The sequence below is a fragment of the Dermochelys coriacea genome, chromosome 12 (genome assembly GCF_009764565.3).
Source record: "Dermochelys coriacea isolate rDerCor1 chromosome 12, rDerCor1.pri.v4, whole genome shotgun sequence".
Lineage (NCBI taxonomy): Eukaryota > Metazoa > Chordata > Testudines > Dermochelyidae > Dermochelys > Dermochelys coriacea.
The window spans coordinates 29,952,059-29,965,250 of NC_050079.1; the positions used below are offsets into that span (position 1 = coordinate 29,952,059).

Genomic DNA, 13,192 nt, shown 5'->3' on the forward strand with positions numbered 1-13,192 from the left:
TTCATACCCAAAGCTATGGCTTTGTAATGGTACATACGAGGAAATGAGCATCGTCATCAGAATGGGAAGTGCGCTGGGACTCTCCCCATAAATAATGGGACCAGAGCATTAGTGTGGCTATATTACCCACAGTGAGATAACGACTACCTTATTAGGTTGCATCTATTGATGTCCACTCCAGTATATGAAATGTTGGGTGCTATTGCTTGTTTAGGATTGTAAGTCTCTTTTTTTTTTTCTTTTACAGAAACTTGGCATGAAAAAACTAGATTTGGATAAAAATTGATAGCTGGCTAATGAATAACTGCTGGATAACTGGTGTTTGTGGATAATAGATTATCCAGATGTTTCCTGAGCATTCATTCTGCTCCAACTTCTTTCCCTGGCACAAAGCCCAAGTAACCAGCCAGGATGCACAGTGGCAGTAGCACTCCTCTGTGGTCCCATCTCTATATTTAAGGCTGAAGCATCCTTTGTACCACCTACATTGGTTGTCCCTCTGGGAAGGAACATTTGGCGGATGTTTTTTCCCAGCCTACTTGTAAATCATGCGTCTGTGCAGCTTGGCTACAAGTGTACATGAACTGCGCATCTCTGAGGGGTACTCTAGTACCCAAGAACCTTAGGCACTGGTTCTACTCTTGGCAAAGCTCTGTGACCGCAGAAGGGAAGGCAACAGGTTCAGCCCATTTTTTCCTCCAGTTTCACTATGAAGATGTTTTTATCATGAATGTGGGTCCTTAATGTTCTCCTCTGAGGGCTTGGTCCGAAGCCCATTGAAGTCAAGGGGAGTCTTTCCAGTTGACTTGGAATGGGTTTTGGATTAGGCTCATATTTCCTGATGTTCAATTATCTCAATATTTAGGTAGGACCAATATATTTTTTTCAGAAGTTACTGTGCTGAATATTCCACAAGACCATATGAAGAGATTTCAAGTTCTTGGGGGCCTCTAATGATGTTAAAGTAGACTATATGCCATTACAATTAATAGCCTTTAAAGGCTCAGTTCAGTTAATTTCAGGACAATGGGCATGGTTTCCTTAAGTGACTAATTGAGCTGACATTTGTAAAACCATTATGGACTCTAAATTATTGTATGTGACAATCACCACTTCTCCACCCACTGCTTTTTCATCTGACTAGAATTAGGTTGATTCAAAAAGTACATTTTGGAGCAATAATTAATTCAACTCATAAAATGTGCCTAAAGTAAAAAGCACCTTTAGGGAATGAACACATAATAGAGTGGAGCTTTTAAGTAAGCTGTCCACAGGGCTATACCAATTTAAACAAATTAAAATAATTGTCAGGCAGCTAGCTATAGAAATATCCTCTTTGTAGGACTGTTGTGTTAGGCCCTGAGGGTCTGGATGGCACAGTAAGATTTTAAAGTGATCCCAGTCATAACTGCTGGATAGAACCTGCACTTGCATTCTCTCCTCAGCCATATAGCAATATCCTCAGGTGTTAGAGTGCCTTCCTGCAATATTCCACATAGTTGTTTTAAAAACCCATTAACATGCCACTATATAAATTTATACTAAAAGTTGTTCAAGGGGCTGGTAGGCTTATAAAAACTTGGAGTGCTCATGTTTCCATTCTTAACTGTGGTGGCTTCTCCCAACTGCTATCCCTGCCTCACCCATTTAATCAGCCCAAATGCTTATGTTCATTTTTGTAATGTACAGTATCAAACAGAGACCATTTATACAAGCCAGAGAACTCAAGCTTGGATCTCACGCTGGATGTGCGCCACACTGGGTGCAGCTTAAATCTTCTCAAGGGGTAAAGGTGGCACCAAGGTTAACTTTTATCCACCCTAGATTGGGACTATCTAGTTGCTTTATATTAAAATAAGTTAGCCTAACAGCTGCTTCATCTTGCACCACCAACCAAGACCCCTTAAGGGCTGTTCCATAAGCCAGTGATCACCAGGGTATTGAAACACTTAGGTAGTATAAAGGAGGGGGAGTGTAGCCTGCCATATGGGGGTTGAGTATGCATGGTTCAGAGTCACTGCAGGTCTATACCAGAGTATTGCTCCATACACAGAGGATGCTAAGGGGAACAGATCCCTTGACTTTCCATCAGCTTTCTATAAAGCAGCCTGAGTGGGGAAGTCAGGATCTGACCCAATATCTTGGACTGGGTCCTTACATGTAAAATGATGTGCAGAATGCCTACTCCCAAAATGTGAGTAGGCCCTGTAAGAGACACCAATTACTATTGTACCTGTTAACACAAATAGAATTTCATACAGTAGTCAGTTTATAGAAATGAAAACACAACAGCAATTAAAGATTCATTATGAAAACTCATATACAGCAGAATTACAAGGAGATTAAAGGCCTGATTTTTTTTAAGAGAGTTTATGCATTCAACTGTGAACCTAATTATCAGGATTAGATGCAGACAGCAGGTGTGTACAAATGGCCAGTAGAAGGCAGATTCAGTCATTTTCACATACAAATGCATGATTGGCAGTTTAGGCATTAAATTGCACACATTTAGATGCAAAACTATGCAAGCAGTTTTGGGGAAAAAAAAATCAGGTACTAAGATGCGTGTATGAAAAAAATGCATTGGCAACACATTTGGTACATTCCAGGTGAAAATTTTTCTGAAAAGTTTACTCCACAGACTTGCAACATCTAGCAGCAATGAGCACTCAGGCTTAATTTATATCAGGTTCATGGGGTAACTAATGACTTTGGAATAATGCAAGTATTTTGCCACCTGTTATCAGCAACAGCTTCTAAAAATGAAATCCTCTGAGGGGGAAATTTTACAATCTTAGCCAAATATATCACATTGTACCAGGTTACATGAGGAGAGGTAATGTAGGTTTGGTGTGCACTGCTTATATCAGAAAACATCATTAGTTGTTTTTCCTCCCCTAATTATATAAAGCTATTGGGGGTGTGCCACCACCTCACATGCAATAAAAGAAACTAGTCCAAGAAGCATGGGCAGCCCTCCATGTTACCCAAAAATGCTGAGTATTGTGAACAAGTTGGAATAGAATCCAAATCTCAGCCATCATACCACCCTTTTAGATATTTGAGTGAAGCAGTCTTTGTGCTACTCAAGTGTATGATTATGTCCTTCTAAAACTAGGCAAGGACAAGCTTGTGGGGTAGGTTCCTTGTATGCATTCTTATGAAGGTATGTGTTTCTTTTATTGCATGTGAGGTGGTGGCACACCCCCAGGCTGGTGGGAGTTTGCTGACCTGGACAGTTTAAGTGATTTAGGGAGTGTTTATATTTTCCCTGACAAAATTTTGGAAATTAAGACCTTTGTTAATTTATTGAAAAAAAAAAAAACCACCTCTCCTGCCCCATAATTCCTTCTGACAGTTGTTGAGTGTTAACTTGGATGTTTTACAAGCACATGCTGAAATGAAAAGCAGAGGAGAAAGCTTAGAAGAGTTCAAATCCCAGTAGTTTTGACTCAATTTGTTAGTCTTTCTATGGTAGGGAAAGAGGCATCAGTTTCAATGTCCTGGATGCCCCAGGTGATGAAAAGCCCCACATATTCCTCACATGGAGGCTTAAAATTCTTGAGTAGAAGGTCCCTCTGTGTCTGTTGTGTGGTGCACAGCAGACATGCCGACTCCCTGCTGCTCATGCTCCAGCCTAGATGTGAATACATTTCAGTAGGGAAATCATTTCTGAATGTGTGGTAAATAGTGTCCCAATACCTCTCCCCTTTACAATCAAATCCCAGTTGGTAAAGTGCTTTCTAATGAAGAGAAAACCGTAATTATTAGCATCTTTTGTGCATAGCACTCTGTAAATGTTAAAAAGGGCTTCCACCAGCTCCAGAAGTATTGAAATTCCCATTTAACAGGTGGGGAAACTAAAAATCAGATAAAAGTAGGATGTGTCTTTGGCCAAGGCATCAAGATTAAGACTCAGGGGTGAAAGCCCAACTCCACTGAAGTTAAGGGAAATTTTGCCTTTGACTTCAATGGGGTCAGGATTGCATCCAGGATTTCTTCAGAGGTATATGCTCATTCCTCCAGAGCAGGTTGCCTCTCTGCCTGCCGACAGAAGTTTAAGCAAAAAAAATTGTTTATTCAATATTTTATATTTAAGGACTTCATCGGGGATTTACAACTATGTCCTATAGATAAAGAAACCCCAAGTAAACAGGTGTAGGTCTGGAGTATTTCAGAAATTTCCTGTTAATTACCCCCAGTCCTCTTGGACAACATGGTGTTTCTTTTCTGGAATTCCAGAAGCATAAAGGATACTTTACGATCAGTTAGAAGCCTTTTAAAAAAAAAACAAAAAAACAAAAAACAGTTCCTGCAAAACTGTGTTGGATTACAAGAGAAATTATAAAGCCTCTGGTTTAGAGAAGCTGACTATCCCAGTCTACTCCACAACACAGCCCTCCAGCCTGAATAAGGTCAAAACTAACTTGTTTATAAAGCAGTTTTCCAACAAACTCCAGCTCAACTCTCCTCCTGCAGTTTCGACGCTCCTATGGTTCTTCTCCAAAGATTGTTTACATGGACCAAAAACCTCCTCTGCAACTTCCCTTGTATCTGGGGATGAACAGCAAGAGAGCCATTTACCAAAAATCACCTGCTCTGGGGACCAGGATGATGCTGGCTGGCACAAGGATTGTGAAGCAGAAATCCTTTACCCTGACCCTCCCTCCAAGTTTGTGCCAACAGATAAAGAATCCAGTCTTATGTAATGCAAATCATTGAAGATCTGGTTTGTCACCAAACATTGATCAGTAGCTTGCCCCCCTGATTTTGTGTCAAGAGAGCAGGTACAAAGACCTCCTTTGCCTTTCCATCCCATCCCTGTGAACAGGAGTCATTTCATCCACACCCAATCACTATGGATAGACTTCTCAGCACTGTACAGCTTTAATGGTGTATCATGAATACAGTTTGAACAGAATTCCCCCCCCCCCAACATAGACACTTTTCTACATTTGACCCCTATTGGGGCCCTCAAGTGTATTAAAAATGGCTTATGAAAGCAGTGTCTTATGGAGCATACACAACTCTGTATACATAGACATTTACTCAGAGTATTTCAGGAGATGAAAATGGATGAACAAAATACACTATTGAAGGAGAAACAGAAAAAGGATTAGCAGCAACCTTTTAGCTATGAAGCTTCAGGATGCAGGAAAATTAAGGTTAGAGCAAAAATCCTGCAGAGTTAATATGTATGGAAAGATTAAAGGAGGGGAGAGAATGGGAGTGTGAGAAAGGAGGGGAGCAGCTCCAAAAGGTCAAGACACACACAGAAGAGATGAACACAGTATCAGAGATTAGGAGCCTTATGAGTAGAATTGAAGTTTTAAGGCACCAAGGTTTGAAATAAACACAAGGAGTTTTGTAGAATGGTTATTGGATTAAACTTGAGTTGTGATCTTCCTTTTGTTCATGGGAACGAGAAATTTATTTAAAACATTTTACAGGAGAATAATAAGTAATGAGAAAGGAAATGTACAGCTCAAGTGCCTATTGTTTTTGATCCTTTCCTTAATTTCTACTACCTTTATTTGATGAAACAGTAGAACTAACAGATCATTAAGAGGGTTTCCAGTGTTTTTCCCCCCTCCAAACCTATTTATAGTTTGCATTACCACAGAATAAATGCTCTTGCTTTGACTATTTGGATCTATATTTAAATTAGAGGGACATCTATGTACTTAAGGAGATGACTGACTAGTGTGGAATAGTCAAAGAAAAATTGTTGTGGATACTACCAGATATACTGTATAGAGTAATCCAGCATTCTTGAGGGGGAAGAGATTAAATGACAGTCTTCCATATCTAGCTTTTATATGATAAAACAACCAGTTTAATATTTGAGAGCTATGAAGATTGTTCCCTCAAAGAGCCTAATCCTATATGAAAACTGGTCCAGACTTGATACAGTTTCTAATTGCTTGATTTTAGTGGTTCTCATTTTTGTTACAAAAAACTGTTTTTAATATAGACAGTCACAACACTTCCACCAACTGAAGGGAAAAAGAGGATGGCATTTTCCCCAGTTTGTTTTCACTAAATCCATAGATTAGAAAGTTACAGTACTTACTTGAAGCCCTACAGACCAGTCCAATTCCCACAGAATTCAGCAGAAAGACCCCTCTGGACTTCAGAAGGAATTTTATAAGGCTGCAAGTTCTGCCTCATCTGTGTGTGAGCTCCACCCATCCAGGAAGGTAGAAATGCGAGGTTCTTCAAAGACATTATAAACTGCTAAATGTAAGAAACTGATGCGTAAATCTCCAGATATCAAATAATGGGAAGATAAAAAAAACAGATTATAATCCTAATGTGTATCCTTTGTCATTTTAGACGAGGACATGCATACAGCAAGCATAAATTCTAGTAATCATTTCTGCCTCTGGGTTTACCTTCAGCAACACCTTTGCAGCAAAACAAATGCTTCATTTAAAGTACTTCAGTTTTTTGATACTGTTCCGATTTATGTGCATCTAATGCCACTAACACAAAGATGATCCACTTTAGGTTGGTGAAGTCTGAACTGTCATTTTCCTTTTGGCCATATTACTCAGCATTTTGATCTTACATCTGGTGATTTTTGCAAAAGGATAGACAGCTTGTAGGTGTTTGTCTACAGCCAAGCGCTACGATATAACTGCATTTGCTCCAACCCCTCAGACTGAAACAAACACCTACAAGATCTCTATCATGCATTCCTACAACTACAATACCCACCTGCTGAAGTGAAGAAACAGATTGACAGAGCCAGAAGAGTACCCAGAAGTCACCTACTACAGGACAGGCCCAACAAAGAAAACAACAGAACGCCACTAGCCATCACATTCAGCCCCCAACTAAAACCTCTCCAACGCATCATCAAGGATCTACAACCTATCCTGAAGGACGAGCCATCGCTCTCTCAGATCTTGGGAGATAGACCAGTCCTTGCTTACAGACAGCCTCCCAATCTGAAGCAAATACTCACCAGCAACCACACACCACACAACAGAACCACTAACCCAGGAACCTATCCTGGCAACAAAGCCCGTTGCCAACTCTGTCCACGTATCTATTCAGGGGATACCATCATAGGGCCTAATCACATCAGCCACACTATCAGAGGCTCGTTCACCTGCGCATCTGCCAATGTGATATATGCCATCATATGCCAGCAATGCCCCTCTGCCATGTACATTGGTCAAACTGGACAGTCTATGTAAAAGAATAAATGGACACAAATCAGACGTCAAGAATTATAACATTCAAAAACCAGTCAGAGAACACTTCAATCTCTCCAGTCACTCGATCACAGACCTAAGAGTGGCTATCCTTCAACAAAAAAGCTTCAAAAACAGACTCCAACGAGAGACTGCTGAATTGGAATTAATTTGCAAACTGGATACAATTAACTTAGGCTTGAATAGAGACTGGGAATGGATGAGTCATTACACAAAGTAAAACTATTTCCCCATGGTATTTCTCCCTCCCCCCCACCCCACCCCCACTGTTCCTCTGATATTCTTGTTAACTGCTGGAATTAGCCTACCTTGCTTGTCACCATGAAAGGTTTTCCTCCTTCCCCCCCCTGCTGCTGGTGATGGCTTATCTTAAGTGATCACTCTCCTTACAGTGTGTATGATAAACCCATTGTTTCATGTTCTCTGTGTGTGTGTGTGTGTGTGTGTGTGTGTGTGTGTGTGTGTGTGTGTGTGTGTGTGTGTGTGTGTATATATATATATATATATATATATAAATCTCTCCTCTGCTTTTTCCACCAAATGCATCCGATGCAGTGAGCTGTAGCTCACGAAAGCTTATGCTCTAATAAATTTGTTAGTCTCTAAGGTGCCACGGGTACTCCTTTTCTTTTTGCGAATACAGACTAACACGGCTGCTACTCTGAAACACACGTAAATTTGTGTTATTTTAGTTTAAGGCAATAATGAAGACTGAAAGTCTCCATGGTGTCCCAAAACGACCTTATTAGTCATTTCAGATCATGACAACTTTTCATGTAGTTTGGAAATACAGAAGTGTTTGTGATCTCAGTGTCTGCCAACTAAGGTCCAATAGATCAGAATATTGACCTCATTATTAGACATACACAAGATTGGGACAACACAGGAAACTACTACGTGACAGTCAGTCACTAATATAGCAGACCATAACTCCTTAGGAACCATGACTGTCTAGAAGGTGAGAAATTCATTCATCCTGCAGATGGTTAAATCTCACACTGCATTGTTTATTCATGCCACTGAAGCCTCTATTTTATTTTTCCCCCTTGTACTTTAACATGATTTCAGATGAAGTATCAGTTAGCTGGAGGAAAGCAAGTAATTGAAGTTGTTTACCTCACAACATGAATGATTCTCTATCACATGAGCAGAAGCCACATGATATAGCTCTACTGGCATCAATAAGAGAGGGAGAGGAGTCAGGCCCATGTTTTCCATGGGCTGTAGTAGAATTAGAACTGTATGACATGCACTAAAGATCACTAGAGATGCATAATTTGTGCACACACAGAATTGAATATCAGCCTATACAACTCCCCTTTAATACTTTGTAGCTGGTAAACATACATAATCCACATTTGTTCAAAAGGCTGACATTTGGGCAAACAATGAAAAAATTCAACACCACATTTCTCTCTCATTAACTTAGTACTGAATTTTTCAGATGTAATTGCATTATATATTTAGGATGACAGGGAAAACACACACCTTTATTTTCTTAACAGCTTAATTATTTTAAGATAAGAACATTTCCAAAAAAAGTGAGATCTAAACAGTCTGTTCAACACCACAGAAGCTCATCTTTTATGGTTACATCACTATAGACACTGACTAAGCCCTACACCAAGCATACACTTACCCATTTTCTACTGGTTCTGACTAGTTTTTGAAAATGCAGGGCATATTCTGCTTGGACCTCATGTTGGTATGTATGCCCAATGCCTACAGTTCACAAGGTACATCTTCCTTTCCTTGACCACATAAAAGGGCCAAAAAATTTGGAGTCTCTGCACTCAGGAGTGCAGAAACTAGTTCAGCTCTACAACTCCAGGGGTAACAGAATCCTCAAGATGCAGAGTCATGACTCCATCCCCCATACTCACTCGGTAGAACAGCTACTCAACTTGATGATGGGGGAGGTATAAGTTGTGAAAACAACTGTAAATGTCCATCTTCTTTCATCTATACCAATTGTAGATTCTTACCTTTCAGCATCTGGTTCACACCTGTTCCTCAGTTTTCATTTGTTCCACAGTCTGCTCCTGCAGGTAGGACACCTCGATTTCTCTTTGAGAGAGTAATTTGACCCTCTGGCCAGATTATAAAGTCATCCTCTTCTGGATGTATCAAAGGGGTGGAGTGGGGGAGAATAAGGACAGTTCATTATCCTTCCTAGGCTCAATAGCCTGGCCCTTCCAGGCACAATGTTTACTGCATTGAAACAGGGCTAAATAGTCTTACTGGCTTGGCAGGGACTGAGGAGCCACAGCTTTTACTCCTATTGACACAGGGGATTAAAGGGGAACTTCTGCCATTTCACTGGAGTTCCAGGTTGGGTGCCTACACCAGGCCTTCAGCCCATAGCTTTATTGTGCGAGCTCAAGCCTTTTCCTTCACATGCTTCATGCCTCCACAGGTTCTTTTGTTCCCCCTCCCCCCACTTGTCTTGAGGCTACTTCCCTGCCTCCCTTAGTAGAAAACCACCGCCACATCTGGTGTCTCCCCTCTTTGGAGGCAAGATTACTCCTTATATGACCTATCAGTTTCCTTCCCAGCATGATTTACAGTAACCTACAATTACCAGTCTCTTTCTACACCTCCCACAATTCCTTTATTCCATGTTCAACCAGAACTGTACCATGCTTGACCCACAACCTCCTTTAAAATGCCAGTCCATAGTCTGTTACCCTTACATGCCAATTTTGTTACATTCTTTGCAGTCAGATTTTTTTTTTAAACTAGGAGTTATTTTACTGAGTGTTCCACTTTTACTAAAGTGAACCATGCATTTTTCCAATCTGTGATTCAGGTTGACTAGTGTGAATTTGGAATGGTTTCCAAAGCAACATCACCCTTGAAAAAAAGAGCTCTCTAAATTCTCTACTTGAGTAAATTAAGAGATTTAAAAGGGTGTGGGCTGGTAGTAATTTCCACAAGTAAAAGGAAAAAAACTGTGCAAGTTATATAGTCTTCTCTTGTGTATAGTTTGTAGTTAAACATACCTACTAGTGAAATTTTCTATTATATCCCAAATTAAAATAAAAAATACAGTATGAGGAACAAAAAAAAATACCACCATGGCTAAACAGTATGCTAAAAGACATGATTAGAGGGGGGGGAAAAAAGACCATTTAAAATTGAAAGTCAAATCCTACTGAGGAAAATAGAAAGAAACAAGCTTTGGCAAGTAAAGTGTAAAAGCATAATTGGGCAGACCAAAAAAAGTTTAAAGAGCAACTAGCAAAAGACAAAAAATTAGTATTAATTTTTGTACTTACATAAGAAGCAGGAAGTTTGCCAATCAGTGGTGCTACTGGATGACCAAGGTGCTAGAAGAGCACTCCAGATAAAGCCATTGGAGAGAACCTAAATGAATTCTTTGCATCAGTCTTTGCTATAGAGAACATGAGGGATATTTCCAGGCCTAATCTATTCTTTAGAGTGAAAAATCCAAGTGACTGTCCCAGATTGGAAGTGTCAATGGAAAAAGTAGTTGATAAATTAGCAGTTCTAAGTCATCAGGACCAGATGGTATTCACCCAAGAGTTTGCAAGAACTCAGATATGAAATTACAAACCACAGTCAGTAATTCTGCAATCAATCACTTAAATCAATCTCCATACCAAATGATCAGAGGATAGCTAACACTGATTTAAAGAAAGTTCAAGAGGTGATCTTGGCAATTACAGGCCAATGAGCTTAACTTCAAATACCAGAAAAATTGTTTGAAGCTATGATAGTTCTATTCTTTACTAGACGCATAAATGAACACAATATGTCAGGGAAGAGTCATTGTGGCTTTTGCAACGTGTGTATTACCAATTGTTATAATTACCAAATTATGTATTACCAATGTTATAATTCTCCGATGGTGTCGACAAGTATGTGCACAAGGGTGATCCAGCTGATACAGTAGTGTACTTGGACTTTTAAAAGGTCTTTGACAAGATCCCACACCAAAGCATCTTAAACACAGTAAAGCAGTCATGGGATAAGATGGAAGGTCCCATCATGGATCAGTAAGTGATTAAAAGAAAGAAAATGAAGGGCAGGAAGAAATTATTTGTTTTCCACACAATGAAAAGTAGTAAACAGTGAAGTTTCCCCAAGGACCTGTGCTGTTCAATATATTCATAAAGGGAGTAAGAGGAGGTAAAACAGTGAAGTGACAAAGTTTGCAGATGTTTCTAAGTTATACAAGATAGTTAAGTCCAAAGCTGACTGAAAAGAGTTACAAAGGAATCACACAAAAAAAGAGTGATTGGCCAATAAAAATTGCATAAGATATTCAGTGTTGACAAGTGCAAAGTAATGCACATTTGAAAAAAAAATAATCAGCTATACATATAAAATGGTGGGGTCTAAATGACCTGTTACCACTGTGACACTCTTTACCCCAAAGCCACACCCTAGCACCCCCATATTCACAATGGTGATACAATTATGATACTTTGTATAAAACATATGCCTTATGAGGTATCACTTTAAATGTCTTGATCTGTTGAACATTAATATCCAGTTAGATTGTATGTGCTATCACTGTATGTGGCATTATGAAGTTTTGCTATGCGTGTATTCCTGAAATATGTTGCAAGATTGGAAACCCACAACTGGCCTTTCAGTTACAACAATGGAACAGCCAGAAACTGGATGATAGCCCATTAAGGGGAACAAACATTCACAAGGACTACTCCATGAACTGTATAAAATGCAAACCTCTCAGAGACAGCACATAAGCAATGGAGATGGCTTGACTCACATCATAGCACAGGATCTTTCCATCAAGCTGGAAGAACCTATGAAGGAGGGGAAGTGAAATCATAATTTGGCCTCCCCACAACTCATCTGGAAACATGTCTGGAGGACTGTAGCAAGGTGACAACTCACCGGTGCAGCTTCTCCTGCTGGTTGTCTTAGCAATTAGCTATCCAGATTATAGAGCACCCCTTCCCAGCTGGTGCCTCACCTGCCGCTGGTCCCTCATGGCCCTCCCAGACCCCAGTGCCCCTTTACCTTGGGGTCCTGCCCTCTGTCAGTGCCCCCACACTCTCTGGATTACCCCTCCCAGGGGAACCCCCAACCCTCTAAATCCACCTTGCCTCAGTGGCTACTGCCAGTCATCATCTAACCCCTGCTCACATGGGCAGACTGCAGTCTATAATGGCCTCTCATCATTGGCAAGGGAGTAGGACCTACCGCCTTTGCTTTTATCCAGGCTGCCCCTCTGCAGCCCCAGTACCTTTCTGGGCCTTTACCAAGACCTGTAGTCTGAGGGTTTACCAGGCTGGAACTGCCTTTGCCTGAGTACCTTGCTCTCAAGCAGCTAGCCCTTCCCACCCCAATGCTTGAGTGAGACTCCTTTAGCTTCTAACCCACAGCCTTCTTATAAGGGCCAGCTGTGGCCTAATTGAGGTGCAGCCCCAGCTGAGGCTGCTTCCCCCATCAGCCTAGATGTTCCCTGCCACAGCCCTCTCTAGGGCTGCTTTAACCACTTCAGGGCCGGAGTGGGGTGATCACCTCACTACAAGGACAAAGACTGAACTGAGGAGGTGGTACCAGGCTGGAAAGGAGAATCCCAGCCTGTGTACTATTAAGGAACTCTACTATACTGTCGGGGTGAGACACTCCTTGATTTAAATCCTGTCTTAAAATGTGTCTTTCTGTAGTTAAATCTAGTTTATACTTTACCTAAAACAGTGTGTTTTGCTCAAAGTGCTTAGGGAATCTGCTCAGGAACAAAAACTGGTGAATGTCCCCCCCCCCACATTGAGGGAGGGGCAGAAGAGGTAATAAACTTACACTGGTCAGGCTCATGACTAGGGCAAGATGGTATAGCTCTGGGGTCCTAGGCCGGGGAGCAGTGGAAAATTGGCTGGAGCCTCTCTACTGTAGGTTCATGAGTGGCTGGCAAAAGCATTCATGTAATGCAGCTGGGTGTGTCCCTCCCTGTGGATATCTGTGTTAAAATG

The 13,192-nt window shown here is 40.8% G+C and overlaps 1 long non-coding RNA gene across 4 annotated transcripts; it reads right to left on the bottom strand.

Moving 5' to 3' along the window:
- Positions 1-1,227: 1,227 nt before the first annotated feature.
- LOC119841234 lies at positions 1,228-12,555 on the bottom strand. 4 transcript variants are annotated; one of them, XR_005288456.2, is made up of 7 exons: positions 12,420-12,555; positions 11,983-12,019; positions 10,502-10,589; positions 9,209-9,340; positions 6,074-6,237; positions 4,428-4,554; positions 1,228-3,637 (listed from the first exon to the last, which is right to left on the bottom strand). It is a non-coding gene; the product is annotated as an uncharacterized LOC119841234 (long non-coding RNA). The 4 variants fall into 4 exon arrangements; XR_005288454.2 differs by having other exon boundaries at positions 11,940-12,019; XR_005288459.2 differs by having other exon boundaries at positions 12,111-12,555.
- Between the last annotated feature and the right edge of the window lie 637 nt (positions 12,556-13,192).